Here is a 10,874-nt window from a genome sequence, read left to right on the forward strand (position 1 = left end):
GCAGCCTAGGCGCGCCTGGGCTGCTCTACTGCCGGCTTCCCCGAGGCTTTGCAAAGCCTCGGGGAAGCCGGCAGCGGGACAGCCCAGACACCCCGCGGCTGTCCGGCTGCTGGCGTCCTCAGAGGCTTTGCTCCCCATCTCCCTGGCAGACCAGGGAGACTGGGAGCAAAGCCGCGGAGGACCCAGGTGGCGGGACCGCGGTGCGTCTCAGTCCACCGCCTGCGTCTTCCTGGTCTGCTGGGGTGGAGGGGGTGCAGCTAGTACGCCGCCCCCCCCCCCCCCCCAGCAGACTAGGCTTTTCTCCAGATGCCGGTGGCAGAGCAGCTGGGGCACTGCCGATTGGTCCCGCAGCGCTGCTCTGGGCGCTACTGGACCAACCCGGCAGCACCCCAGCTGCTCTGCCCCAGGCATCCCCAAGTCAGCTTCTGCTGAAACTGACCAGCGCTGACTACAGGAAGCCCGAGGCAGAGTTGCTCTGCCCCGGGCTTCCTGGAATCAGCTGCTGATCAGTTTCAGCAGCAGCTGACTTGGGGACGCCTGGGGTTCTTAAGTTGATTCTGTATGTAAGTCAGAACTGGCGGTCAGTTTCAGCAGAGGCTGAATCTGGACGCCAGTTCCGACTTACATACAGATTCAACTTAAGAACAAACCTACAGTCCCTATCTTGTACGTAACCCGGGGACTGCCTGTACACAAAAACCTGTAAGAGCACTTTTTAACCACCTTGAACACTCATTAATGGATTTAAATATAGCCATTCGTCTACAAAGGAATTTCAGGAACCAACAACAGAGAGAAACTGTAGAACTGACCTTCATATGCAAATTTAACACTGTCTCAGGGACTGAACAAAGACATGAACTGGATGGGCTGTTATATCCAGCATCCCAATGACATCAAAAGTTAAGGCTGGGAAGCTTCCAGCCCACTCAATTTAGCCTCATTAGCACCAGCACTACAATTGACAGGTTTTTTCCCTCCCCCTCTCCCTTATTTTTCTGTTACAAAGTGGGAGATTTTTCCTTTTTTCTCCGTTCCTGTGTGGAAGAGGATTTTGCCCACAAAACGCTCATGATACTCTCTCTATTTTTATCTTTAAGGTGCTATAGGACTACTAGTTTTTTCTCCAAGCTAATATTTCACAATGCTCAAGTATCCAGAGTTGTGCTGCCCCTGTGTGGTGTGAGCAGGAATTTGTGCTTTTTTTTTTTAACCTAGCTTCCGAACATGCATGATTATACAGTTGGGCTGTCTCTACATGGGCGCGATCTTGTGCCAAAGTGGCCACTTTTGCGCAAAAACATGCTGCCTGTCTACACTGGCGGGGAGTTCTTGCACAAGAACACTGACGTTCTAATGTGTGAAATCAGTGCTTCTTGTGCAAGAACTATGATGCCCCCGCTCAAGAACAAGCCCTCTTGCACAACTGTTCTTGCGCAAGAGGCCAGTGTAGACAGGCAACATCAATTACATGCACAAGAAAGCCCGATGGCTAAAATGACCATTGGAGCTTTCTTGTGCAAGAAAGCGTCTATACTGGCACGGATGCTCTTGCGCAAAAGCACATGCCAGTGTAGACGCTCTCTTGCAAAAATACTTTAATGCAAGAGCTCTTGCGTTAGAGTATTTACATTGGCATGCTCTTATGCAGATGAAGCCTTGGACTTGTCTCTGTAGAATCCGGTCAGGATTAAGTATTAAATTAAAACAGCCACTTTCACTCTAACATAACACTTAATAAAAAGCAATTGGTAATTTTACAGAATCAGTATTTAAACCACAGAAATAGTGAGTTCTTGGATTGAGATTTTACTATTAATCCACTGAAATGCTATGTGAAATAATTTGTCAGAACATTTTATCATTTTGAACATAGTATATAAAGTTGGTCTACTAAACTACTTTGGCTGAATATCAGCTAGCCTTACAAGCACTTTTTAATGACTTTTTCCCATCCACTAAATTAAGTCTGTCTGCTTTTTTTTTTAAATAACTTATTTACAGTTGGTATTAACTGATCATGTGGCAGGGGTCCATTTTATTTTAAATCTGCAAGTTTGAACTAGGACTCCACAACTGATCTCAGGTTCCAAGGAAATGTCACAGGGAGCCCAGGGTCGGCCAGCTGACCCCGGGCTCCCCAGCTGTCCCTTTGAATTGCAGCTCAGCTGTGTGACAGCTACCTTGGGGTTTCAAAGTGGAAACTTGGCCTCATCTAGACGCAGGGGTTATGCCTACGTTGGCACAATCTTGCGCCAGAGCTATGCAAATGAGGCTAAGCGTGGAATATTGCTGAGCCTCATTTGCATATATAATGAGCCGCCATTTTGCAGAAGAGGCTCTTGCACAAGAAGGAGCTGTCTACGCTGCCCCTTGCGCAAGAAAAACCCTCTTGTGCAATGCCGTTATGCTGATTATTTTCAGGAATAACATCATGGCGCAAGAGGGTTTTTCTTGCACAAGAAGGGGCAGTGTAGACAGCTCCTTGTGCAAGAGCCTCTTCTGCAAAATGGTGGCTCATTAGCTATGCAAATGAGGCTCTGCAATATTCCACTCAACCTCATTTACATAGCTCTAGCACAAGATCATGCCAGTGTAGACATAGCTATAGAGGCAGCAAGGGGGGGTATTGACTCATCAAAAAACTATCCGATAAGCAAATGATTGATAGTCAACTAATCTTTAACATCCTTAATAGTAACTTATTTTTAGGCTGTTAGGCATGTCTAGAGCAATTGTATAAAATACCATTTGGATTTACTCAAATAGTGGAAAATTTAAGGTAAACTTATAGGAAAGCTGAAATCAGAACTGGATTCATTTTTAAAAATCCTGCTCTCCTGCCCAGCTTCAAGAGTCAAGAGAAGTTTTAGCACAGCCCTTGTATAAGTTTAGTCAAAACTTTTGGGGGAGGTGAGGTGCTCCCAAAGCAAACAGGCCCCTGCTGTGGGAACTAGGACTGCAAATACAAGAGACCTCACACAATTCTATCAATGGCAGTCAGTGAATGTAAAGGTGAGGGACATGCCCCTGTGAATCCCTTTACACAGACTGGCATTAAATACTCTCGGAGGGGAAACCATCTTAAACACTGTGGCTGTGTCTACAGTGGGCCACTTATTCCGGAAAATCAGCCGCTTTTCCGGAATAAGCTGCTAGCTGTCTACACTGGCCATTGAATTTCCGGAAAAGCAACGACGCTCTACTGTACAAAATCAGCCGCTATTCCGGAAAAGCTACGCTGCTCCCTCTCGGGAATAAGTCCTTATTCCGGAACACTGTTCCGGAAAAGGGCCAGTGTAGACAGCCCAGTAGTCTTTTCCGGAAAAAAGCCCCGATCGTGAAAATGACTATCGGGGCTCTTTTCCGGAAAAGCGGGTCTACGTTGGCCACAGATGCTTTTCCGGAAAAAGGGCTTCTCCAGAAAAGCATCTGTGGCCAACGTAGATGCTCTTTTCCGGAAATACTTATAACGAAAACTATTCTGTTTTAAGCATTTCCGGAAATTCATGCCAGTGTAGACACAGCCATGGTGACTAAGGTTGTTTAGCTAGGTGAAGGGAAATGAAATGGTCAGGATCAAATTTACAAAATGAGCGGGTTTTAACACTCTGCTTGGAAAATTTAGTACCTGTTTGATCCAAAATGTGTCCAAAACTCAATTGATCTCTGAATAGTAATTGTGTAAAACGTGGAAGCTAACTTTAATCACTGAAGTGTGAAAATTAGGGATTTTAATCCTGATTTAAATGAAAAGTTTAACATAACCTCAGCTGTGGAATCTGCTCCCCCTACGTATATATTTCAGCATAGAAACAATCTGTTTGTATGTTAGTTACATGTTATGCATTAGGGCCCTGATTCAGGTAAGCACTTAGAACCGTGGTCCCCAACGTGGTGCCCGCGGGCGCCATGGCGCCCGCCGGGGGATTTCTGGGCGCCCGCTGGAACATCTGGGTTGGCCCCGCCCCCGGCGTGCGGCACACGCATGGTGCCGGCTCCAGGCCCGGGACGCATGGGCGGCCCCTCCCCTGGGCACACGGCACATGCGCAGGGCCGGCCCGGGGCGCGTGGGCGGCCCCGGCCCCAGTGCACATGTGCGTTGCTGGCCCCGGGCGCGCGGCTCGTGGGTGGCCCCGCCCCCGGGCGCCCAGCAGCCACGCAACGTTGGGGACCACTGACTTAGAACATGTTTAAATCCTTTCCTGAATCAGGGCCCTAGTTACTAGTAATGCAAATGATGAGCAGGAAGGGCATACCATATTACTATCAATAAGGGGATGTTCCCATTCTAAATGAGTGTCTTTTCTTTCAGACAAACAAGCATTTTTTTCTGGTTATTCTTGCCTTGTTAATATTAACACAAGCTTCCATATTCAAGACTTCCACAATACTGTATTGGCAGATTTCCCCAATGACCTTAACTATGTTATTTCTTTAATCCCAAATTAACTCCAAGGCTTCTTCATTAGCAGGTTTAAATAAATCTTATGATTCAACACTTACAGGAAGTATAATTGACAAATTACAAGGCCAGTTTTATAATTTTCTATATGGAATGCCTGCCTGAAAGCTGTGAATAGGAACAGAAATAGAGTCTGAAATTTAAACTTAGATTGTGTCAAACGTGAGCTCTCGCTGAAGTGAGGGTAGAAACATTTATTGCATATTTCAGATGTTGCAAACTAATAATAGTCTAGGACGGCTTTTCAGAGGGAGGTATGGCTGTGCTTAGAAAAGTCCTGTGTATAATTACTGCAAATAAAAGCTGTGGTTTCTTTCATTCTGTTGCGTTTATCACACAGACCAAATTACTTCATCTGTAGCGGATATAATAATTCGGCAAATCTAATGAAAGCTGTTAGCTATACTGACTATAGAGCACCAAACCATTCGTATAGTCAGCAGTGTACTGTTGCTTGCAGATGTGATTCCTATAATAGTAAGTGAGCTCATCCACAGTTAGAAGATTATTCATTAGGGAGAGAATAATGTAAGTGATATGATCATTACATCACCTTTTCCTGTACATTATTCTCATCACAGCTGACAGGGAACACATCTCCCAGTTTTAAGTTACATCATTTTCAAATTTTGTAGAATAAAGAGTCTATATACAGGCAGCTTTGAAACCACATAATTTTTTTGAAAGTTTCATTTGATAACTTTTAGACAATGGAATGCTAATGCTACGGTGTTGGCTTAATTGCCTGCATCTTTTTTCTTAAATTGTTTGTAGTATTACAACAAACTTGCTTTTCCTTTAGCACCCTTCTCTTAACTATCATTTTTATTCTCAGATGACCACTTTGGAGGAAACATTTGAGTTCTGTATAATGAAAGCTAGTGGCTGAAGAACTGTATCTTTTAAAAAGCACTCTGAAGGGATCAGCACATCCAGATTAAAGTGAAATAGATCTTCACAATAAGATATAAAAACTAGAAATAATATCCATGTTTAGATTACAAGTACAAGTTTTATTATTTTAGACAGTTAATTATTTTAAGACAGTTAATTTGATAGGATCCCCATAATGTACCTTGCAAAGTAGGCTCAACAGAATGTGGGAACCCTTTGCATCAGTAATAAAGCATCTCAATGAAAAGACATGAAATAATGTAATAGTGGGCCAAAACTGAGTTTGTAGAGCACTTTCAAAATGGAGCACTAACAATGATCACGACACTGCTCTTTGCACTGTGAAAAATTACAAAACATGCAAGATTCTGTGATTTGTATGGCTAAGTTGGCTACTTTCCTCAGCACTGAGGCTATGTCTAGACTGAAGAGCTTTTCTGGGATACCTTTAGTATCCCAGAAAAGCTCTATGTCCAAGGAACATATCCACTTTTCCAAAAAAAATGTTAGAAAAGCAGACACGTTTTTTCAGCATCCCTGTAAACCTCGTTTTACAAGGAAGAAGGGATTTTCTGAAAGAGGGTTTTTTTCCCCAAAATTTGGCCCTGTGTAGACGGGCCAAATTTTGGAAAAGCCTCTTTCAGAAATAAATGGGAAAAAGATACACAATTTGCATGCTGCTGTCAGCCGACGGTCAGGGCAGTGTGTGTGTGTATGTTTCCGAGAAAAGGTTTAACGTCCGTGCCTTTACTGCTAGGACCTGGGTCCCATCGCAGAGGGTGGCCAGCAGGCCAACAGACGCCCCGTTATATAGGAAGAGCTTATTACATCTTAGATTTCAGCTGCTAGAATTTCATAATTCCTTCGCAGCGGGCAGCCTTGGGGAAAGGCTGAAAGGTGCCCCAGTGGATTGTGCCACCTGGGTGTGACACAAATCCAAACGCCCAAGCTCTCCCTATATCTGTCCCTTTATGACCGGCTGAAGTTCTTTTAAATTGTGCTTGGTTCTGTTATAGCAACTGAAGGAGTCAGGTTAAAGCTTAAACAGTTACAGGTTTATTGAGGAAGCTTATAAATCATATGGTTGCAATGGCTATTCTATTTCTTAACTATTAGCAAAATATAGGTCTTAAAAATGGTTACAAAGAAGATAAAGATAGAAAAATAGAAATAATGGTACCAAGTAACAGCTTACTCTTTCTATGTGTACACTTAAGACAGAGGACCACATCCAGGTACCATTTTTACCCCCTTCTGTGCCTCTCGACTCCAGCATGTCAGGCCAGGGCCGGTCCCTCAATTCCTAGGAAAGACGAAAATACGAGGTGGGCGTCCCCATAGAACCTCGGGAGGTCAAACACCTAACCCGACCAGCAGGTAGAGGGTAGAATGACACTCAAAGTGAGTGTGTGCTGGGCCCATCTTTTATAATCATGGGGTCACGTATTTCTCTTTCTTATCTGTAATGCCAATTGATGCTGGTCTGTCTGCTGTGAGACCAGTTCTTACAAGGGAGTTGTGAACTTAATTTACACTTGTAAGAGAAAGTTGAGAGGATTAAATTGGAAGTACTGGACATTCTTTTTTTCTCAGTGGGAAATTCCTCTCCCAGGGACTGTGTGTGTTCGAATCAACATGGGTGCCAGCCGCAGCCTTGAGGCCAGCTTATTGACTTAGCTGCTCTCTATCCACATATCTGTGTTTCAGCTTCTCAGGATCAGATGAGCCAGCATAGACTATGCTGATATTATTGCTCCTTCTCTGCCCTGTGCTTCAGAGAGGCAAATAAGATGGATGATATGGGGTTAGTCTGTCTGGCCACAGCTGCAAATTGTGTTTCTTTTTCCAATTTATCTTTGTAGTGTAGACAGCCTGAAATGAGTGATTATTCCAGAAGTATGCTGGAGTAAAAATGTGACATACAGGAGCACTGGCAAGAAACTGATTTTCACTATCTGGCCCCAGTCATATCAGTCAGAATTACAAAAGATTTATACTCCTCCTTAAATGGCAAAGATAAATATCCACTCATGCCAACTGCTACTGTTAGAGAGATTAGAGAAAAACCTGAACAAAGGCACTGTCTATAAGAAAATTGTACCAATTTGTCTAAATTGATTTTAAAACTGTTTTAAATAGGTGCAACTCTGTGGTTCAGCCCACTATTTTCAGTATGAGTGTCATATCAATTTAGTTTTAAGTTTTCAGCTTCAAGAATTTAGATCTTTCAGAGCAAGTATGTATACTGGACTGATCCACTCTTTAACCAGTAAGGTGGGCTACCATTAAGTTGGAGCCTATTTACATCTACAGTGCAGAGATAATTTAAAAATGAAACTTTTGGAAAATATTGTAAATAAAATAATAGCTTGCAAGGGTGGTTAGCCGCCTACTAAAGCAGGTAGGGTTGCCAGATGGTTTCAACAAAAATACCGAACACACTTGACATTACATCACAATCTACTTTACATCTTATTTAGAAAACACCGGACATTTATATTTTCTCAATTTGTTTCCCGAACAGAAAGCTCAAATACTGGACTTTCTGGTTCAAAACCGGACACCTGGCAACCCTAAAAGCAGGGGTGGGGAACCTAAGGCTGTGGGGCCTGGATCTGACCTCCGGCGTTTGGGACTCTGCCCGCCCCTCCCCTCCAGCATTGAGGAGCCTACACTGGTGTTCTAGAATTCAATGGACTTCAGTATTGGGCCTATTATGTAAACAAACACACACAAATTGTAGTCACTCAATTCCCTTGTGTCTGTTTAGAGTTTAATAATGACTAAGACACTCATAGGACTTCCGTAATTGTAGCAGCTGAGGACTTCCTAATCTTTAACACATTATATTAAAAATACTTGGCTTAGAAATCTATTGGGGTGCACATTACAGGCAGTCCCCGACTTACACGGATCTGACTTATGTCGGATCCGCACTTATGAACGGGGCTTTCTCGCCCCGGAGGTCAAGGTGGCGGATTGCTGCCTGTGAGCTCCGGGGCGAGAGAGCCCCATTCGTAAGCTGCTCCCGGTGCTCTGGCAAAGCCTCAGAAGCGCAGAAACCCGCCGCGGCTGCGGCTTCAGCCCCTGGTCTGCTGGAGACGGTCCTCAGCAGACCAGGGGCACCGGAACTGAAGCCGCAGCCGCGGCGGGGTGCCGCGGCGGGGTCCCGCGCCTCTGAGACTTTGCCAGAGCAAAGCCTCAGAGGCGCGGCACCCCGCTGCTGCTGCGGCTCTGCTCCCCGTGTCCCTGGTCTGCTGGGGGGGGGGGCGCAGCTAGTGTGCCCCCCCCCAGCAGACCAGGCTTTTGTTGTGGACCCTGGGGCAGAGCAGCTGGGGCGCTGCCCATTGGTCCTGCAGCGCTGCTCTGGGCACTACTGGACCAACCCGGCATTACCGCAGCTGCTCTGCCCCAGGTCCTGATTCAGCTGCTGCTGGTCAGTTTCAGCAGCGGCTGAATCAGGACGCCTGGGGCAGAGCAGCTGGGGTGCTGCTGGGTTGGTCCAGTAGCGCCGAGGAGCGGTGCTACTGGAGCAACCCAGCAGCACCCCAGCTGCTCTGCCCCAGGCGTCCCCAAGTCAGCCGCTGCTGAAACTGACCAGCGCTGACCACAGGAAGCCCGAGTTGCTCTGCCCCAGGCTTCCTGGAATCAGCTGCTGATCAGTTTCAGCAGCAGCTGACTTGGGGACGCTTAGGGTTCTTAAGTTGAATCTGTATGTAAGTCAGAACTGGCGGTCAGTTTCAGCAGCGGCTGAATCTGGATGCCAGTTCCGACTTACATACAGATTCAACTTAAGAACAAACCTACAGTCCCTATCTTGTACGTAACCCGGGGACTGCCTGTACTTCAATACAGTCTCCCATCCCTTGACTTCCTTTCCAGATTGCCCACCTTTTTTGCCAGACTTAAAATGTTTCTTCCATTCCTCTCAGACAAAAAGCAGTGATGGGTATTAATTAGCCACCTGCACCCACAGCTGAACACTTGTTTGCCTTTCATGGTTTGTTGAACCTCAGGGGAATCACCTCATGTGTTGTATTAACACTTCAACTCCAGTTCCTCTAAAGAGATGTTTAATATCTTATGCAATGATTAGCTTTATTAGGAGAAAGAGTCTCTTCTCATTTGTGTGCAAAAATAATGAAGATATGCCCTATGGATTCCCTGGAAGGATGAATAAATACATCACCTCTTATTCCCCTTCTTTTCCTTTTGATTTTCTCTTTTTCCTATTGTCTATCTGCATCTAAAATGCTAAATGACATATATGCCATGATTGTTATTAGCTGCACCACTCTTCCTTATACTGGAACTGTAGCTATGAAATATGAGCCTTTTGCAGATAAAACTAATGCTTAACATTTATGTAACTGCTTCCCTCTTCAAAAAGTTTGACATCTGATTAGTATAAGTAAATACCACACTACTTCCAATGAAAATATGAAAAATAATAAAGTAGGTCTTTTAAATCTCTAACACTGAAATATAACCAAGTTCTTTATTGTCAAATAATGCCTTTTTTAATGAATCAATGTCTAACACAGATTATTTGTTGGGATATTTATAAATATCGTTTTCCACCTGGTTTGCCCATTTCTCATTAATTTTTTTAATTGTTCTCACCCTGATGCAGTATACTACTGGGTTTATTTCTTAAGGGCCTGATGCAAAACACACTAAGTCAATTGGAATCTTTTCAATTGCTTTAGCAGGTGCTGGATCAGAGTTGGAGGTGCAACAATTTACTTATATTTGGGGCAAAAGCTACAGATGTAAAAACAGATTATTTGTGTGTTACTAGATTTCGGCAGTGGAATTTATGATGTCAGTGTGATGCTGGCAGACCAGGTACCAGCTCTTGCCAAAGCTTTAGACCTCAGCTGAACACTGACAAATTCATTGCTGGTTCTCAGTCCAGCTCACCTGTGTTCGTAGGGTTAAGATGGTTATTGAACTTGTAACTGTGTGTGTAATGTTTAGGCTTTATGAAGTGCTTGACAGTTGCTACATGTATTAATCCTACTTATAATATCTGTATCCCATGCTAAAATGTAATACTTAAGTGTTTGCTATTTAGTTATAAAATGAACTATGTAACTCATCAAACAAGAACAAAAATTACATAGTACAAAATGGTATAACCTCTTGCCCATCAGGAAGGACTACCACAACTACTGGCCACTGTGGAACATCACAATGCAAAGACTCTGCTATTGCCCCTGAACACCTATAAGAGGCAAAAGGTCTCATCCCAGGGACAACCTTAAAAGACATTCCGAGCTGACAGATTACAACTTGTCACTCTTTAAAACCACAAACTATGACATCTGTGTGTATAAGTTTCCTAGCTTTAACCTTGTAATAACTCTCATTTCTGTTTTTCCAGGTCAGTGGATCTTGACCTGTGGTCCAGTTAGCATACTGGTTTAGCCTAGCTGTGTGCTAAAGGCAGTTGGGCTCATGGTACCTGGGATGTGGGCTGCCCCAGCGCCTGGTGTGATAGGGTCTAAGGCCC

Source organism: Pelodiscus sinensis, chromosome 5, assembly GCF_049634645.1.
Source record: "Pelodiscus sinensis isolate JC-2024 chromosome 5, ASM4963464v1, whole genome shotgun sequence".
NCBI lineage: Eukaryota > Metazoa > Chordata > Testudines > Trionychidae > Pelodiscus > Pelodiscus sinensis.